Source organism: Ochotona princeps, chromosome 5, assembly GCF_030435755.1.
Source record: "Ochotona princeps isolate mOchPri1 chromosome 5, mOchPri1.hap1, whole genome shotgun sequence".
NCBI lineage: Eukaryota > Metazoa > Chordata > Mammalia > Lagomorpha > Ochotonidae > Ochotona > Ochotona princeps.
Window position 1 is genome coordinate 42,909,223 of NC_080836.1, and position 20,230 is coordinate 42,929,452.

The 20,230-nt window shown below is 36.0% G+C and overlaps 1 protein-coding gene and 1 non-coding gene across 3 annotated transcripts in view; both read left to right on the top strand.

Moving 5' to 3' along the window:
* The window catches only part of SLC4A10 (solute carrier family 4 member 10), a 369,353-nt gene that overhangs the window by 164,008 nt on the left and 185,115 nt on the right, over positions 1-20,230 (top strand). The gene's annotated exons all lie outside the window — the stretch shown is intronic.
* Positions 3,481-3,585, top strand: LOC118757920 (U6 spliceosomal RNA). The gene has a single exon (XR_004995429.2). It is a non-coding gene; the product is annotated as a U6 spliceosomal RNA (small nuclear RNA).

The window sequence follows — 20,230 nt, forward strand, 5'->3', positions numbered from 1 at the left end:
CCCAAGTGGCCACAATCCCTGGGGCTGAGCCAATCTGAAGCCAGGAGCCAGGAGCTTCTTCCAGGTCTCCCATGTGGGTGCAGGGTCACAAGGCTTTGGGCCGTCCTCAACTGCTTTCCCAGGCCACAAGCAGGGAGCTGGATGCGAAGTGGGGCCACCAGAATTAGAACTGGCGCCCATATGGGATCCTGGTGTGTTCAAGGCAAGGACTTTAGCCAGTAGGCTATCTTGCAGGGCCCTTTCTCTCACTTTCTCCTTCCCTCTCTCACTGCCACTCTGTCTTTCGAATAGGTAAATAAATCTCAACATACTAGGAAATTATTTAAAGAGTGTAGAAATTTAAGATTTTGTTTCATCTAGGTACTTATGAAAAGCATTTGAATAGACCCAAGTGTAAGTCCTGGTATTGCCTTCACTCCTTTGATGTAGTTATGTAATCTGATTGCAAGCATTTTTATCTATGTAATGTATATCTTTAATATATTTAAATTTAGAATTAACTCATTATTAAAAGAAAAAAGATAATAAATGAAGAATGTGCATTCTAAAAGTAGGTGTTATACAACTGGAGTAGTGATAGAAACTTAATTTATATTAATTAGTTTTGTTTCCGTTTATTTCCAGAGATCAACATGTAATCAAACAGTGTAATCTTGTCAAATTATTTTTGTACTACATCATCTTTTTAAAGCAACAGCTGGTTTGCCAAACCATTGATATTTGTGTAAAATTGTGGAGACTCCATAGTTCATAAGTATATACTATTTTTTTTGCTAATATGTGTTATGAAATTAGTTTTCTACCAGAGAAAAATTTCTGGCAAATGAATGCAATCTTGAGGAGTATTTCTCAGATTCATTTCATTACATTAGTAAAATGTTGAATTTCATTTAGGAAAATTTTTTGGTCAAAGTGTAAAGTTTATTCACAGGAAAACATAATGCATAATATCATCATCTATCAACTCCATCCAACACAAAATACATCCCTATATTAGGAAATATTTTAACAGCAGCTGTGATCTACTGGACATAGGAAAAAAAAAAACTAGAAGCCAGGAATTCCAGAATTTTAATGTTCTTCCTTTCTCTTCCCTGCTTTTTTTTCCTTAAAGATTTATTTATTTTTATTGGAAAGTCATATCTTACAGAGATATCTCTCTCTGATGGTTCATTCCCTAAGTGATGCAATGGCCAGAGCTGGGCTGATCAGATGCCAGGAGACAGAAGTTTCTGGGTTTCCCACATGGGTGCAGGGTCCCAAGGTTTTGGGCTATTCTCAGCTGCTTTCCCAGGCCACAAGCAGGGAGCTGGATTTGAAGTGGGGCCACTGGGATTAGAACCAGCACCCATTTGGGATCCCAGCACATGCAAGGGGAGGACTTTAGCCACTAGGTTACTGTGCTTGTCCCTTTCCTTCCTCCTTTTTCCCCCTCTCATCTTCCCTCCCTTCCTCCCTCCTTTCTTTCCATCTCTCTTTTTTCTTTCTTTTATGTATTTTTAAAAAAGATTTATTTATTTTTATTACAAAGTCAGACATACAGAAAGGAGGAGAGATATTCTGTCCAATGATTCACTCCCCAAGTGAGCGCAATGGCCGGTGCTGTGCCAATCCGAAGCCGGGAACCAGGAACTTCTTCCAGGTCTCCCACATGGGTGCACAGTCCCAAGGCTTTGGGCTGTCCTCGACTGCTTTCCCAGGCCACAAGCAGGGAGCTGAATGGGAAGTGGAGCTGCCGGGACTGGAACCAGCGCCCATATGGGATCCCGGGGCATTCAAGGCAAGGATTTTAGCCGCTAGGCCACTGTGCCGGGCCCTCTTGTATGTAATCCTGCTTTTTAAATAAAGTAGACGAGGACTTCTGATATATTTATTATTGTGTTATGAAAGTTAGTATGAAGCAATGAGCAGAATAGTGCAGTGTTGTGAATTACTATCTATCTGTTGGGCTTGTGAACGACTAGAATATCATTTGTGTTTAATCCATGAAAATTGTGGACTATCGATGCATGGTAAAATCAGACCTTTGATATCTAAGAAATTAACCAGTATGAAATCATTTTTTAAAAAATCTATAGTTAGAAATTATGTAGGAGTGACGAGGGATTTCAGGATGCTATTGTATCCATTACAAGACAAAATTAGGTCACTTAGATGTGTCATTCATATTTGAAAACAAGTTGTGAAATATTTTTCTCTGAAAAAATTGACGTGTGGTGTGTACTGAGGTGCAGTGGATTAAGTTGCTTCTTGTGACCCTGCTTTCATGTGGAGAGACTGGGTTGAGTCTTGTCTACTCTGTGCTTTCCATACAGATTTCTGCTGATGTATCTTGGGAAATAGTGGATGATGATTCAGTACTTGGGTCTCTGGAGCCTACTTAGGAGAGCTGAATGGAGTGCCTGGTTTTGGTTGTTGCAGGCATTTGGGGAGGGAGCCAGTGGATGGAAGATCTGTATGTCTCCTTCTCTCTTTTTGTCACTCTGATTTCAAATAAATAAATAATTTAAAAGGAGGAAACAAGAAGTTCTGTGCTTGGAACATTAGGATTTTGAAATATTGACATTGTTAACATTTAGTGATTTTTTTTTTCTTCTGATGGTCTTTCAAAAATTTTAGGTTGTCAAATGATGTAGTTTTAGGGAATTGTATAGTACCATAATCATTTATTTGGGCAAACTTAAATCCTTTAATTGACTTGCATTTCAGAATCTTCATTTATATATGCTTGTAATTTTTTAATGAACATATTTTTGCATGAGTTTTTGAGGAAGAATCTAAGAAGCAGAATTAATACCCCAAATTCCCTATAATATTTTGATTTTAATTTCACTTTAATAAATAAGCTATAATTAAAGTTTGAAATATATTCCTAGGAAAATCTTATAATGACATCCACTATGAATATTATCTCAAAAATTGAGGAATATCTCTGTAAGCAGATTACAGGCATGTAACTGGAATCATAACTGTGAAACATGAATCCATACCAAAAATAGTAGCAGCTTTTGATAAATGCTGCTTTGATAAGTCCTAAGAATGTGAACATATTTTCCCATGTTTTCAGGACCATATGTCTGAGAGACTGTATTATGATCATGGCAAAAGTAGAAGATTTGTCTAATGACTTGTACGGTCATAATTGAAGTGGAGCCAGTTGTGGTGCTCTGCGTTGTTAGCTAAATGTGATACTTACCTTCTAAGCTTGGTGCATAATTTTTCTATAGTTAAGCTCAGTGTGAAGCAGCAATTATTATTATTTTCTTTATAGAAAAGAACATAAAATGGGAACAAAGCAAAATGGATGAAATCCCATAAAAAATGGACACACCGGTTTTACCATTTATGTTGGTCTCTGGGGATTTCAGTTATGAACCCAGTCTATAGTAACAAATAGTTTAAACTTAATTCCTTAGAAGAAGGCTAACTCTTAAGGTAGTTGACAAACTGAAAAATATTTTCAAAAATAAACTCTTGTGCTTGCTTTGGCAGCAGGAATACTAAAATTGGGATGATACAGAGAAGATTAGCATGGCCTCTGCAGAAGGACGATATATACAAATTCATGAAGAATAAACTCTTGTTCATAAGAATTAAGTATTCTATGTGAGCAAACTTTTACATTTAGCACTGAATTATGAAGTTTGACTTATGTGATGTGGGTGGTCCTCTCTGAGGAATCACGAGGAATTCTCTAGAGCTCAGAGACCATCTTCTCAGTACACTGGTATATCAGGAGCTTCCATATGTTTGCTTTTTCTTTGGGTAACTCATAGTACACTCCTTCAAAATCAGTCATTTAATACTAAATATTTTATTAAAATGAAGTTATTTATGTTTTTTCCTTCCCTGCAGAAGAACATGCATACTCTCTGTTTAAAATTGTAGTGGTAAAAGCCAAATTCATAAAACAATGATGGGTATCATACACAGGTGAAATAGAACAGTTGAATTCGAGACAAAAATCTGTTATTGGTCAAACAGTAATCGGTAACAATGAAATATTTTTCATAATGTTTATCATGATAGAATATTGTACCAAAGAAAATTTTAGAAGCTTTGAAATGATCTTCTGTTTGTTAGAGTGCCAGTTCCTTTGGTCTGTGTCTCCTTTGTCACCTGGAGCAATTTTTCCAACACATATCACATGTGATATTTTTTTCTGCATTTGGAATAATCAGCTTTTCCTTGTGCTCATTAAAGAGAAAAAAACTACAGCCAAGGTATTAGCACAAAGCAAGGTATTAACAGTGCCCAATCTTTACCAAATACCAAGCTCCTTTGTCTATTACCTAATTAACATACTTTAATGAGTTCACTAAGTTTAATGAATACCTCATGTAAAACTCAGTGCTTTCTACGTCCTACATTAATCTGACACCTGATGTAACAGATCTGGCTAGAATTATGAATAATTTATGAGCTAGTATTTCTCAGATAACTAATAATAAAGAGTATAAAACATTTAACATGGGATCAGTCCTTAATGATTTGCTGTATATTTACTTGAACATGGTATAATTCTCCCAGCAATCTATTGAAATGTGTATTCTAGTTAACAATAGCTCAAAAGAAACAATGTAATTTATGTAAATGTATTTCTAATCATGCTAATGATTTTTAAAATGCAGTGAACCATGAAATAGCAGAATTCATTGCTTAAAAGTTATATTCTATAAATAGGCCTGATTTCTTTGACACTATTGGGTTGGTCTGCAAAATTATTTTTGGCTTGAACATATGAAAAACAAACATTTTTTTTAGATGAAAAAAGTTTAGTTTTTGAACTGTTGTAGCTGGAAAAAGTCCTAAAAAATAATACTGATGACTGTAATTGATACTTTTTGGACAAATGCAGAAGATGTGCACTTTATTTCCTATTATGTTTGGGAATATAATAGATCTGAGAACTTTAAGCACCTTATCTTGAGGCAACATCTGGTTATTAGGACCAATCTCCCTTTCCATTTCTTCATGCTGCTGAAAAAGAAGGAGTAGAGGAATATGGCTAAATTGTCTAATTCTACAGTATTACTTTAGTAAACAAAAACAGAATCTGAGCTCCAGATTCTGTTCTAGAAGGTGATGAAACAAACATGAAAACCAATGTCCGTGTCCTCAAGAAACTCTGACAAAATAGAAATGCCATTGAGGCCTTCCTACTTAACGTTTCAGCCACATATGCAGTATGTGTAACTATGGGCTAGTGTTGTGGGTTTTAAAAAACACATTAAGGTGTATCCATTATAATGAGTTGTGCCCATTACCTTGAGAAAATATATTTAGGAATTGACTATTTCCAAAAAAAATTTACAAGTTGAGGAGAAATGGAATTTATATATAAATATAAAGTTAATAAAAATGTGCGCTGTGATAATTTGAAAGGTTATGATTGCCTTTAAAATTGTTTTTGGACAAACATAAAATTGCTCTTTCAAGAAGTATTTTTTGAGACAGAGAGGGTGAGAAACAGAATGGGCTCCACCATTTCCTGGTTCAGTACTCAAATATTCACAACATTGTGTGATTGGTCCAGGCTGAAGCTGGGGAGAAGAAACTCAGCAATTGGAGGCATGACTGCTGCTTCCTAGGGTGTACTTTAATGGAAGATGAAATCAAGAGGGCAGGCAGGTCTCAAACCCAGGCACTCAAATATGGGACCCAGATGAAAGAAGCAGCTCTTAATTGCTAAGAAAAATGTTTTCCCCCAAATTTACCTGTTAAATCCATTCCCATGCACTTTTGAAGTATGTGTCTATGTGTGTGTTCAAATAATAACTGTCATCAGTCAAACTATATTTACTATTCTTTTGGACTTGTCTTCAGGGTTTATAGCATACTGTTTTGATGGGAGTAGCAGATTTTCATGCTTTGAGGGTGGAATTTAGTTTTCAAAAGGACCAGAAATTCCCAAGAACAAAATATGTAAAATAAAGTAGCTAAGCAGAATAAAATAATTCTTGTTTAAAAATAATAGTGGAACAGGCACTGCAATCAATCTAATCAATCTAATTGTCTTACATATTTATAAATCTGCTCTGAAAGGAGTTCCTAAAAAGTATTATCAAAGTGCATTGTGCTGTATCAGCAATGCTGGTATCCCTTGCTTTAGGAACAGGGGGCTTTACGGTTGCATCAGGTGTATGTTATCTGACTCAATAATAAGCCTGACTACAAGATCTTAAAATACTCCATCGACTAGAGCACTGAATGTCAGATTTTCATGTGTTCTATTCAGTTCCGATTATTTATGCAAAGCTGCATTTCAGAGGATTACAATCAAGTGAGAAAAAAGGAGAGGCACTTACAACATGTCACTCAGGAATAGGTGAAGGAATCAGCACACGTTAGCCTGCAGAAGAGAATATTCAGGAGACGTATGATGGCTGTGTCAAACAGTTTATTTGGAATGAGGTTCATTCTCTGTGTAAATGAAGGCAAAGCTAAATCTAGGAAGTACAGAGACATAAAGAAATAATTTAGTTCAAAATGAAACAGCCTTAAAAGTAGTGAATTTCTCATCAAAATAAATATTGAAGTAGATCTTTAGGATTATTTGTTCATTATGTTGATGAAGAAATTCAATTATTAAGTGCTAGTGTTTAGCCAACTTTATGTTTCTATGGTATCTGCAGATTTTTCTTTCCTAGATAAATTTTAATGCAAGGAATTTATAACTTTCTTTAAATACGTGTCAGTTCTCATGTCTTGGATTATATTCAGGCTATAATAATTGGAACACATTTGATTTTTTAAGAAGTTTATTTTTTAATTAAAAAAAATTTTTTAAAATTACATTGCATTATGTGACACAGTTTCATAGGCTCTGGGATTCCCCCATCCCCTCCCCAAACCCTCCCCCCATGGTGGATTCCTCCACCTTGTTGCATTACCACAGTTCAAGATCAGTTGAGATTCTTTCATTGCAAGCATATACCAAGCATAGAGTTCAGCATCTTATTGTCCAGACAAATTCAACGGTTTGTTGGAGAGACCATCTCTGGTCTGAAGTATCATCCTGTTCAATTAAAAGCCCCAACCTAACATCAGCAACAATTTACAATGTAATGGAATTAATTGACATAGAATTGAGTAACCAACATGTCAAAAAAATGCAAGTTCTTTACCACATCCTGTGACACCTTTGTTGACATTTCAAATTTAATTTATACATGACCGGGTTCAGGGTGTCAGAACAACAGCCAGGAGCCCTGAGCAGTCCGCAGAAACAGAAGAACAGTAAACTTCCTTCGGGACTAGGGAGGAGAGCTTTCTCTTTTCCTTGGCTGGTTCCAACTTTGGGTTCCCACCCTCTCTTGCAATGACCATCAGGATCGCTCCAGAAACACCTCAAAGCAAACAGATAAACAATCAAAACTTTAGAATAGATAGAGAACCAACAAGGAAAGCTTGGAATCAGACAGGAAGCGGTCAGCGGGGATTCACTTATACCATACTAGGTGGGACACAAAGATTGGTTACTCCTCACTAGGGTATTGAGGATTTCTCTGCACGCCCCTCCTAAAACTGTTCTGCACCTAAACTGTTGACAGATGTCTTGTTAGAGTTTTAAGCCAGTCTAGACTACCCGGAAAAAAAAAAGCCAAGTTCAGCAAAATTATGCTTCAACGCTATATAATGCTAAATACTACAATGAAAATAGAGACGAGACAGCTGAATAGTAATCTATAGACATTTGATTTTTTTTATCAGAGAATATGATATGCATTTCCCCCTTTTTAAGATATGTTTTGTAGGAGATGTCTAAATGAATGATTTTATCCTTATTTTTCTATGTTTAGCTCTTAGAGAGTGAGCCAAGGCTGCATCTTCTGCTTTCCATTTATTTCACTTTGAGTGTTCTATGAGATGTCCTAATTCATTATCAAATGTTCATTGTGTGATGCTATCAAGTTCTAGCATCTCATGCTATATGCTAGGAATTTTGTGTAGGTGTAGTCCCCTTTTAAATGAATTAATTTGCATGTGCTTCATGTTGAAACTTGCCTTTGATCAGAATTTGTGATAAGTTAGCTACTCATATTATTTGAAATGCTAGACACAAGTTGAATGGCTATAAAACAATTTCCAGGATACAAATGAAATAACTTGTTTTTAGCCCACCAGTTTGACTTTTATTATTGTGAAAAAACAAGGTAATTTAATGCTATTTCTACCAAACTGGGATTATGGGATAATGTGAGACTTTTGACTTTTATAGACAAACATTTCTTATTCTGAAACACTGGAGAATATATCCAAGTGAAAGTCATTTGTCCTTTTTTTGCTTATGAAAGAATACATGTAAGTGTGCACACACACAGAGTTAAAAGCAGTTCTTGGAAAGTGAATGTTATAAAATAATTACACCTGAGTTTTAATTTTTTGTACCAAAATAATTCATTTTCACAGTTTTCAAAGTTATATATATATGTTTATTTATTTGGAAAGTTGAAGTTACCGAGAGGGGAAAGACAGAGTGAGACAACCAACTTCCACTAGAGGTTCTAACCACAAATGGTCTCTTTGGCTGGTGCTGAGTGAAGCTGAAGCCAGGAGCCTGGAACCTCACCTGGATCCCCCACATAAGTGACAGGGCCCCAAGCATTTAGGCTGTCTTCTACTGCCTTCTCAGGCACACATTAACAGGACACTGACTTAGAAGTACAATATCTGAGACTCAAATCAGCACTCCCATGGGTTACTGGCATTTACAGGCAATAGCTTAACACTTAGTGCTACAAGGCTGGCCCCCATATGTGTGTGTGTGTGTGTATTCACACGTATGTATATATACACATGCAATGTAGTTTATATATATTTATGTGTATATAAAAGATTAGTGTCTTCTTGAACTGCCATTTTTTAAGTCTAAGTAGATTAATTTGATAATTAAATTTATTATAGTTGCTTTTGGTACACAAATACTGTTGCATATACAACGCTAAATGGAGTAACGTTTGAATGTATACAGTATTTTATAGAGATGAGCAACATTTTAAAATATGAAATTGATAATATGAGATACACAGAGTACATTTGTTATTGAAAATATGATTAACTCTCAGTATTCATTTAGAGTAGGCAGAGGAGAGAATGCCACCGTCATTTTCATTTTAAAGATTATTGTTGCTGTCATCTATAATAAAAAATACTGAATTGAGTCATAATTAAATGATCAGTTCAGACTTCTGGGTGACTCAGTGAAACTGACTAGACTTGATATGAGGCGATGGTTTGACATATTCCCCAAAAGCTGTAGCAAATGATGACATTCTTTTCAACAGTATAAATGCCAAGTCTTAAGTAAATAATCTGTGTTCCATTGCTTACTGTCTCTATGCAAGAGGCAGATTAGCCTGTTGAGCCACCATGCTGGACCCTGGACTTTATATATATATATATAACATTATAGAAATAAAATAAACTTTATATATAAATATTTAGAAATAAATATGTATAATAAGATCTATTTTTTTTATTGGAAAGGCAGATATACAGAGAGAAGGTGAGACAGAGAAAGATCTGTCTGCTGATTCACTCCCTAAGTGGATGCAACAGCTGAGCTGAGCTGATCTGAAGCCAGGGGCTAGGAACCTGTTCCTGGTTTTTCATGTGGGTACAGGGTCCCAAGGCTTTGGATTGTCCTCTACTGCTTTCCTAGGCCACAAATAGGAAGCTGGAAGGGAAGTGTAGCAGCTGGGATATGAACCGGTACCCATATGGGATCCCAGTGCATGCAAGGCCAGGACTTCAGCCACTAGGCTACCAAATCGTGCCCTGGACTTCATATTTAAAAGGTTCTCTTGGTACTGTGTGGAGAAAATCCTGTAGGTGCTGAGGGTGGAACAAAGGATGCCAGTAAGGAGGCAGTGGTAGTAACGCACTGCATGGCAGTGACTTGGATGGAGGGATACCAACAAAGGTGGTAAGGGATGGTGAAATTCTGGAAAAGTTTTGATTGTCAGCAAGCAGCTGGTCCTGAAAGAGAGGAGTCCAGAGCAATCCCACATCTTTGAGTGAGCAATTACAGACAGATAATATTATAGGATGAATGGGGGCTGGTTACGGCACTGGAAATCTGAAACTTGATCTTGGACATTCTGACAAAGGATGAAATCAAGACCAATGCATATGCAAGTTGTCCTCACTCATGGTAGGGATTTTTATTGGAAAGGCAGATCAGATTCACAGAGAGGAGAGACAGGGAGAATGATATTTCATCCACTTATTCACTCCCCAGGTGGCTGCAACTACCAGATCTGAGTCAATCCTAAGCCAGGATCCAGGAGCCTGGGGCTTCTTCTAGGTGTCGCATGCGGGTGCAGGGTCCCAAGGCTTTGCGCCATCCTCTGCTGTTTTCTCAGGCTGCAGGCAGGGAACTAGATGGGAAGTGGAGCAGCTGGGACATGAGCTGGCACCCCTTTGGGAACCCCGGGGCTTGCAAGGTGAGGATTTAGTCACTGAGTTATCGTGCCGGGAAATTTCAGTTTTTATAATTGAATTCTTTCTTCCTAGTTTGTACTTTAAGGGATGTTAAAAACATGGAAACATTTTCTTGGTATTACTTATGTAGAGTGCTTATTTATTTTCTTGGTGTTATTTAGATTATGTAGAATTTGACTCTGTCGAGATTATGTTTAAGCAAGAACTCGTGATTCATCAAAGACATCATAGGCATCAACCTCATGATCCAAATTATTGATGTAATTCTGAGTTAGTATTAAGCCCTGGTGCTCAATTATATCAAAGTGAATATCTAATTTTACTTTGTATAATTCTATGGAATGCTGTGAATGGAGTCTTTTTTTTCCTATGTAACTACAGTTATTTTGGTTGATTAAAAAATATCAGAGGTACAAGCTAAAGGAAAGCTTTTGGAATGGTGCAGTTCTGAAAATGAGGACAGTTATTTTAAGTCATCAAATGAAGGTCAGAGCATTGTGGAACATTCTGTGTCTCAGGTCAATGCATACATCATGTAGGTATGAGAATGTAGTGTTTACTGGACTGGGAAAATGCCTTGGGAAGGATGTTGTGGAATTAATTGTACAATAAATGAGCACTAAATCATCCAGCCAATAATCATATGAAGCAGTAGTATGACTAAGAAAGAAAGTAGCGACAGTAGTCTCCAATGGATGTATAAAGACTCTAAGATTGCATGTTGACCCTGAGGTTTTAGTTTCCCTCATTAAAATAATCACACATTGCAATGTCTTGATTCTAGATGCTGAGGGATTTGTTGTGAGAGCCAATTTCGTCAGTTCAAGGTGGACTGTGAGATATTTGACAAAAATATTTCAGTGACATTGTAATCACAGTCCCCAAAGTTAGTAGAAACGTTAAAAAGAGAATTTAACATTAATTTGGAAAAATGTGATAGGAAGCAGCAAGAGGGGAGATTAATGACAGGTTTTTTTCAGTTTTTTTTCAGCAATGTGGAATGTGCTCTATTTTGACAAAAAAAATCAGACAGCCATGTAATTTTGTCCCTCTAGTTTACTAAAATGTTGCATAAAAATAAGAAATATTCCCTTGAAACATGATAATCTTGGGTAGTAGAATTTAAATAGTGATATTTGTTTAAAATTAGAATGTAAGTGAAAATCTGACTTTAAAATAGATAAAACTAAACAAACATTTTATTATGACAAATTAAAATGATTGAAACATGCTTTGGAAAATCATAAATTGGATAAATATTCATGAATTATTTTCTGATAAGGCAATGTGGTGTCATAAAAAGTTATAAAATGTGGCTTTAAGCAGGCCTGAATTTGAAACAATTTGGATAATCAACAAACTTCAAAACAGGAATTCTATTTTCATGAATAGAATTTGCAGTATCCTCATCTGTACCCTAATTTGGTCGGAAGACCATATTTATCTTCCCTTCTATAAATATACAAATACTTCTTTTGAGCATTTAGTTTGTAGAAATCTATGTATGTCTTGGGGTACACAGCAGTAAGTGAGAAAGAAAGGACTCCACTTGCAAATTGACACTGTAGTCAGAAAGACAAAGCACTAAGAGAACTTTTAAAAAAATTGATTCAAACATTTCTTAGAAGAAATAAACCAAGCCAGAGACTTTTAAACATGACACTTGTCAAAATGAGCAAGTAGTCATTTTTTCTCTTTGAAAATTTATCATCAAAGAACTTTAATAAAAACTTCTTAACCCAGGAAAACTAGGCCATTTCAGTGGTGTTAAGCATGTAGAGTTTATTTAGAATTCCAATTCCAATTGTGAAGTTACAATTGGATCAATTCTGTGTATCTATAATTAATTTTTCATGACAGTAGCTAAGGCCAGAGCCTACATGTAATGAAGGGATGACTCCTACTTGGCCGCTGACTTAATTGTGCCCCTAAGCCCTTCCTGCAAGCTCATGGACAGCTCTCCATTCTATTTTTGTGTGTTACATTCAAAAGTTGTTACAGATGACCCTGTTATCACATCTGCCCAGTTTGGAGGGCTCCAAATAGCTGTATAAAAATGGCATGTAGGGCTATGTAAATCCACATCTTACCTTGGTAGCTTTTTACAAATAACGTTTTTTTTTCTAAGTGTTAAACACTCAAATATCAAAAACTCCTTGCAGTTTTCTTCTTTTGAAAAACCAGTTATAGGATTTTAAACACTAGAATGTAAAGCACCATATATGATGCACTTATTAATTGTGTTGCTTTATACAAAACTCTTAACCTCTTTGATTTCCTTTTTTCTTATCTCTAAGAGGAGCTGCCAAGATCTTATCAAATAATTTTTTTATTCCCTGAAGAATTCTATATTTTGAAAATTCAATGGACTCTTTTTCCTATATTTCCTTTGCAATAGTTTCTACATTTCCTTCTCTAAATATAAAAGTTAATAATTCATTTAAATATAAAATAGCATATCCTTTTCACTTTTACTTGAAAAAATGTTTTTTAAAAAATTTTGTTTTTAAAAAAGTTGTCTCAAAATAAACATCATCTATTTTGACTTTGCTTGTCTATGCCTATTTTTATTCTTGTATCACAAGTACTCGACGCCCCCATAAATTAGTGTATTTTCTTCTTTTGAATTTTTACTCAAAATTATAATTTCTCTTTTTAGGCAAGCAGACTAGGAAAGCACTGTTTATGCTAAACTGCTAGACGAGAATCTGAGTGGCAGAGACCATGGATAGAGTTCAAGGGTTTCATGAATCACTTGAAATAGTAGGTACAACATTTTGTGCATGTGCATCATATGCTTCTGTGGGCAGACAGCTATCATCCAATGATCAAAAGAGCTCACAATCTGCCAGAAAAATCAAGAACTACGTTCTGTAAAAGTCTGATCTGTAAAAACGTGTTACTTCAAGAGGCTTCTGGCAGTCTTTATAATATAATATGATGTTAGGGTGGATGAAAGTTAAGAGCTTATGTTCCTTCTCTGAAGAATATGGGCTCTGCCATGGGCCATGAATGTAGATAATCAAGTGCCATTTAAAATGACCTGGTCATTCACTACATATTTTATGTTTTTTGGTGTCGATGTTTGTATGTCAGACTTCTCATTTCTTTTCCTAAATGTCTGTTTCATGTCTTACGGCAAGTTTAAACATATGGTACAGATTTTTAAAATTATGTTTTAGAAACCGACATTGTGGCACAACCCCTTAATTGCCACTCTCAATGCCGGCATCCCATATTGGGGTGCTGGTTTGAGTCCCAACTACTCTGCTTCCAGGGACCTAATTGCTTGATCTGTCATCACTGTCTCCTAGGATCTACATTGGCAGAACACTGGAGTCAGCAGTCAGAGCCAGAAATTTAACCCAGATATTCTTGATGTGGGCCATAGGTCTCTTAGCTGCTAGGCTTAACACGTGCTCTAAGTGTCTTTTTTTTTCTTTTTAAGAGCAGAATGTTCAATGGGTCCATTACATGGTTTCCCCAGAAACTCTAAGCACTATGGTCATGTAGTAATAGTATCTATCAAAGACTTATTCACAAACAAGCCACTCACTTACTTGGTGCTTTGTATCAAATGCTTCATTTAATTCTCAAAATACACTAAATGTCGGATGCTGTTACTGTATTTATTTTATAAAATGAGAAAACTGTTAGGTAGAGAAATAGGTAACTCAACAAGATTTGGCACAGCTAGCAAACGGGAATCAGAAATGAACTTTGACAATTTTGGTATAGCACATGGGAATATTCTATTTCTCAAATATTTGCCTCTGACAACAGTGGTACAGTATTTACTTTTACCAGAGGTCAAGTGTGTAAAAATAGTGTTCTGAAACACATACTTTCCCTTCCTTCATTTGCTGAATTTTAGGCACTTCCAATTTTCCAAGCTTAGACGGAAGGCCTTTTTGCTCATTATTTTTGCCCACCTGATTTTTTTTTTCAGTTTTATGTTTTTCACTGTGCATTTTGAAAGGTTAATTTTAGACAGATAATTTCTTCTTCATAACCTGTCTCCTTTAGGCTGCACTAAATTTATTGAGGGTCCAAGTCAGTACTAATCTGAATTATTGGCTAGAGAATCTGGGGACTTGGAAAGTGATTAAGTACAATGTGGGAATAGAAAATTCCAGTCATTCTAGGAAGACTTCTGACTTCCACAAGAGACAGAGAAAATGCTTATTTAGTACTTGAAAATTTGACCATTTGTGGAGAGGAACACATCCAAGTTGGTACTCATCATTCTCCCACATAAATGTGTTTAAACTAATATAGTAGAAGTTGTTTGTATTAATGTCAGAGTAAATGAGACTATGGATGTCTATAATATAATTGTTGGTTTATCATATGCACAAATACAATAAAATGCAGTAAATTTTAGGTGCATAATCGGTGTATTTAACATGCCTGTGTAGTCATCACTGTGGTCAAAACAAGTAACTTTCCATCACTCAGCAAGACTTCCTCATGCCCTGTCCCAGGCAATGTCCTTTGTCACCTAGTGGTGTTGACCATTTCAGTGTCTATCACCATAGAGTTGTTTTATTGCTTTGGATCTCCATATACCTTGAAATAATATGATATGAACACCATGATTCATTTATTTATCTATTTTACTGTTGATGGACATTAAATTTTTTTCTACTACAAATAAAACATACTCTTCCATAGTGATTTTCATAGACATATGAAGACTTTCTCCCGACTTTAAAACCAGACGTGAAATTATTGTGTCATAGGTTATGAAAACATTTTCTGTTGCCCACTAGTTTTTCAAGTGGCTTTAACAACTTAAATTCTCATTAGTATAGTGAGACAAAGAGAAAGAGAGAGCTGCCATTTTTGGTTCAATCCCCAAATGCCTGACATAGCACAGGCTGGGCCGATCAGGAGCCAGGACATCAATTCACGCCTCTCACTTGAGTGGTAGAGACCCAGCTGCTTGCGCCATGCTGTTTCCCAGGGAGCATTAGAAGGTAGCTGAGATCAGGAGTAGAGCCAGGATTTGAACTCAGGTACTGTGATATGGGAGGCAGATTTCTCAACAAGCAGTTTAACTATTAGGACAAGTAAGTGTCCCTGATACAGATATTTTATGCGCTGGGAAGAAATTAAGGCTTATATAGTTAAGTTTCCAGTTCAAAAAATATTCCCTTCAAGTTTACCATCTTCAGGGTGCATATTGCAGGCTCATAGGCTAAAGTAATCAATCGTGTTTTTTTTTTTTTTAGTGGAGCATAAAATCTTTTCAGTAAATGTATGCTAACACTTGCTGAGTATTGAGTAGGGTGCTCAGCAGTAGTAATAAAAGAAGAAACAAAACTAGAAATATATACCATGTCCTCAGTGATTGTACAGTTCCTGTAAAGAAGTAAAAACAAAGTATATGAAATGAGAAATCTAAGATAGACAAAGTAGTATGGAAGAACTAAATTGAATGTGAAAATCTGTACAGGGAGAAAGAAGTGATATTGGTGTTTCTTAGGTCATCTCTGCAGATCTCATTTTCCTCCATCAGATCAATCACCTATGTGCTATCATGTTTGCTTTTTAAATCTGTATGTTTTCTATCACAACTGTAGATCTAATTTTTTCTGGTATGCATAGTATGTTAGAATTGCCTTCTGATAGTTTTATGATTTTTAAAATATCTTTATTCATTCTCCTATTAAAATGCTCTTCCTAAAAGCTAGATTTCACTGTTTGAAGTGACTATGTTTAGATTATTTCCCATTATTTTGGGGGGTTAAATGAAAACTCATTGGCATATATTCGAAGAATCAGTCTAACTTTGGGCTATATCCTTTCTTCATTTTTGCCATCCCTAACCACTACATATTCCATTTTCTATACACTAAGTTACTTTAATTTTTTTCTGTATCTACCCATAATATGTCATGCTTTTATAAGTAGTGCAACTCTTAAAGACTTGGATGAAGGATCACTCCCACTGGGAAGCAATCTCTGATCCAACATTGATCTCTAACTTAAATGCTCTTTGCTCTCTATGTTCTCACAGAACACCATTCTGCTCACACAGCCTTGTAATTGTTAGTTCGTATATTCATTTTTTGCTCCTGGATTATGACTTTCTCAAGACTGAAATGTCTATCATTCTTATTTAACAATAGACAAATATATGGGTGAACCAGAGTCTTATCCATCAATTATTGTATGTATAGAATTTTAATAAAACATTTCCAAGAACACATAACAAAGCTGTAGATATTCAGGAGAGCTGTGGTTATTGGCTTGCCCATGTGACCTAAGAATGTCGAATTGCACCTCTCCCTCTTTCTTATCAATAAATTGAAGGCTCTTTCTTACATTATCACAATTCTACATTTCATATAGATCTGTTTGTAACTACTGTAGAGAAAAGTCATTCTCTCTTCTAGTTTGGCTGCCAACATTCTGGCTCACGACTCATCATTCCTTGGGGCTTTGCATCAGTTGTGCGCTCTTAAAGACTTAATCATTATGTGGCATTAGTCATCAAGAATCAGATGTTCACAGAATTCTGGAACTGGAAGAGATTATATAATTGCTATTCAACTTGGAGATGAAGATAGGCCAGAAGTACTAAATTGCATCTAGTGTAAATTAGTTACCTAGTTCTGAATATAAGTCCAGTATGCTTTTCATGAATTATATCACAAACTGTTTGCTAACCCTAAATATTTGTATTCCAAAGCACGGGTTAGTTTTTCTTTAGATTAAAATATTGGCAAGTCTTCTCCTTTTATTTTTATGTTCATGACACAGCTGTTTGTCTTCAGGACTGAGTGCCATCAGGAGCTGCCTTACTCCATGGAACATTTTCTGATTGTCCATGACTGTTTGGTTGTGGGACAGTCACAGCCATTGTCCCCGCTTCCCAGTTGTCTAAGTTTTCTTGTCTTTTTATCTTTTGGGTGTGCATTGTGGCTTTTTCTTCCTCTTCTCAATTTCCAAGTTTCCATTTCTGGAAACAGACATAACTGAAAGAGAAAATAATTTTGGAATTGTGCTAACATAAAGTTGTTTCTCAGAATTGGACCTGGCATGGTAGCCTAGCAGCTGAAATCCTCACCTTGAATGTGCTGGGATACCATATGGGTGCCAGTTCTAATCCCAGCAGCCTGGCTTCTCATCCAGCTCCCTGCTTGTGGCCTGGGAAGACCATTGAGGACGGCCCAAAGCCTTGGGACTCTGCACCTGCATAGGAGACCCAGCAGAGGCTCCAGTCTCCTGGCTTTGAATTGGCTCAGCTCTGGCCATTGTGGTCACTTGGGGAGTGAATCATCAGATGGAAGATCTTCCTCTCTGTCTCTCCTTCTCTCTGTATATCTGACTTTCCAATAAAAATTATATACGGCTTAAAAATAAAAAGAAGTGGTTAGATAGCTTTGAAAAAAGTTTATTCTTAGTATTGTTATATTTACTTATATCTCTCCTTTGAGTTCATATTATTATCCTCTCTAGTTTTAAATTTTAGTATACATATTTTAAGATGTGCTTTTAATGTTTTAGAAAAGGAGGACAATTGGGGACAATCGATAGTTCTTTTCTTCATGACCTCAATATGCAACTTCTTTTTCCTTTGTCCATTTTCTTAAGACACCCCCAAAGTGTATTTCATTTAAAAAAAATCAAAATCACCATAGTTCTACCAGATACTTAGTGGAAAACATAATATGAAGTCAGGTATCTTGGGAAATAGTCATCTTAAAACCTTCTATAATTTAACATGCACAATGACAAAGTCTGAGAAGAGTAACAACAAAGATATTTTCATTTAACTTCATTCAGTCTTCAAAAGTATATCTGTTGCATAGGTATCCAGAGAGAGAGAGAGAGAGAGAGAGAGAGAGAGAGAGAGAGAGAGCGCGAGAGTGAGAACAGGTATACTCACTCCTGCAAGATGAGTGAGTATACATACTGTTTTTAGAGTTCTGTGCTAATGAGAATGGTAAGAAGTGCGGGAAAAAGAATTTGGTTCAAAGGAACTTGAAGGAGAAGACAATGAATTCAGAGTTTAAATGCTAAGATTAAGATGGTGACAAAGAAGAGGAAGTTCACAGGATTCAAATTCAGTGAGATTCTGCTTTACTGATGACTGCGTAACAGATCAACCCTAAATTAATGGTTTAAGGCATAATTGTCTTGTTTGCTCACAGTTCTGTTGTCTAGGCTGGTGGCAGGGTACGGCTTCTTGGCTACTCTTGAGTCCTTATTACAGCTCATGTGGCTGCAATCATATGGGGTTGGCCAGGGATGGTCTTGGCTGGGATGCAGAATGGCTGTTGTTTGTGCTGTTTCTGTAGTCTGGTGTTCGCTACCACATACACAAACCTTGTATGTGTCAGATCCTTTTCAAAATTGCCAGAGTGGAAGCAGCTGGATTTCTGAGGAAGTAGGCTCAAATTTGAATCAGCATAATTTATACTTATATTATGTAAATAAATGCAATTTATGTGTAATTTAAATTTATATATAACACAAATTTTGTTATTTTTTTCTAAAAACAAATCACAGGCCTAGCTGATTCAAGTAGGGCATTCTGGAAGTGTATTAATATAGGATGAACATTTAATTGGTGGCCATCTTGCAGCAGGCTGCCACAGATGTTGGATGTAACACAGAATAAAAAGCAGTTCAGCTGAATAGGAATTTTTAAATGTACTATTTATTTGCCTGTTTTCCATACCAGGACATTGAGTCAAGGGCAGTATTTGATTTAATATTACATTTCTAACTCTTAACATAGTACCAAATATTTAGAAAAAGGTCAATATTCATTATTACAAAATGAGTATATGTAAAGAGGAGAACAGAGGTTTAACTACTGAACCTGTCTTCAAAATGATTCATAGACTGAATATTTAAGTAGCAGTTAGAGAACCAGCCAAAGGGAGTGTTTCAAATAAAAGAATTTATTGTAGCAGAAAACTCAAGGAGATCAGAGTAGAAAAAAAGCCTATAGGCTTTTATTAGCGTTCCTTGAAGTTACAAATGTCATTCTTTATTCTGTCTTTTTTTGTTGGTGAGTTGAAATGTTTTTATACATTTCTCTGGTCTTAAAAAAAATCTCTGATCAAATTTCATGCTCTTAAATGTTTTAAATGTTGCATAACCGTAGTCATCACATGTTACCAGAGCTTTTAGGTAGTTTCATACTGAAACTTTGCATGCATCAAATGGTAACTGACCATTCCTTCTGTTTTTGCCCATTTTCTGCTACTAATATTGATCACCATAAACTGGGCAGTTTGCAAAAAAAATTTTTTTAAAAGTTCTGGAGACTGAGAAATTCAAGGTTGAGATGCCACATCTCACGTGAGCCTTCTTGCTAATGAGACCCCAAGGTGGCACAGGCAGTAAACAGAGAGAGGCAACAAATTTGCTAAAAAAGAGAAAGAGGGTGAGAGAAACTTGCTCTCATAACAAAACCAATCCTGCAATAACCCATTAAGTCACCAATTCATGAATGGACTTGTTCATTCACTGGATCAGAGTTCCCATGATCCAGTGACTCCTATTGGTTCTGTCTGATCCAACCTTTTAATACATCATAATGGGCATTACATTTCAGTATGAGTTTGGTGGCAGTGTTTGAACAATAGCACTCTCCTTCCTTCTAGCTCCTACCTACCATCATTCTAATTTCTTTATGAATTTGAATAGTCTAGATACATCAAAGAAGTGGAATCAGACACTATTTGTCCTTTTTTTTCTTTCTGGCTACCAGACTTAATGTTTTCATGATTCTTCATGTTGTAGCATGTATCAGAATTCTATC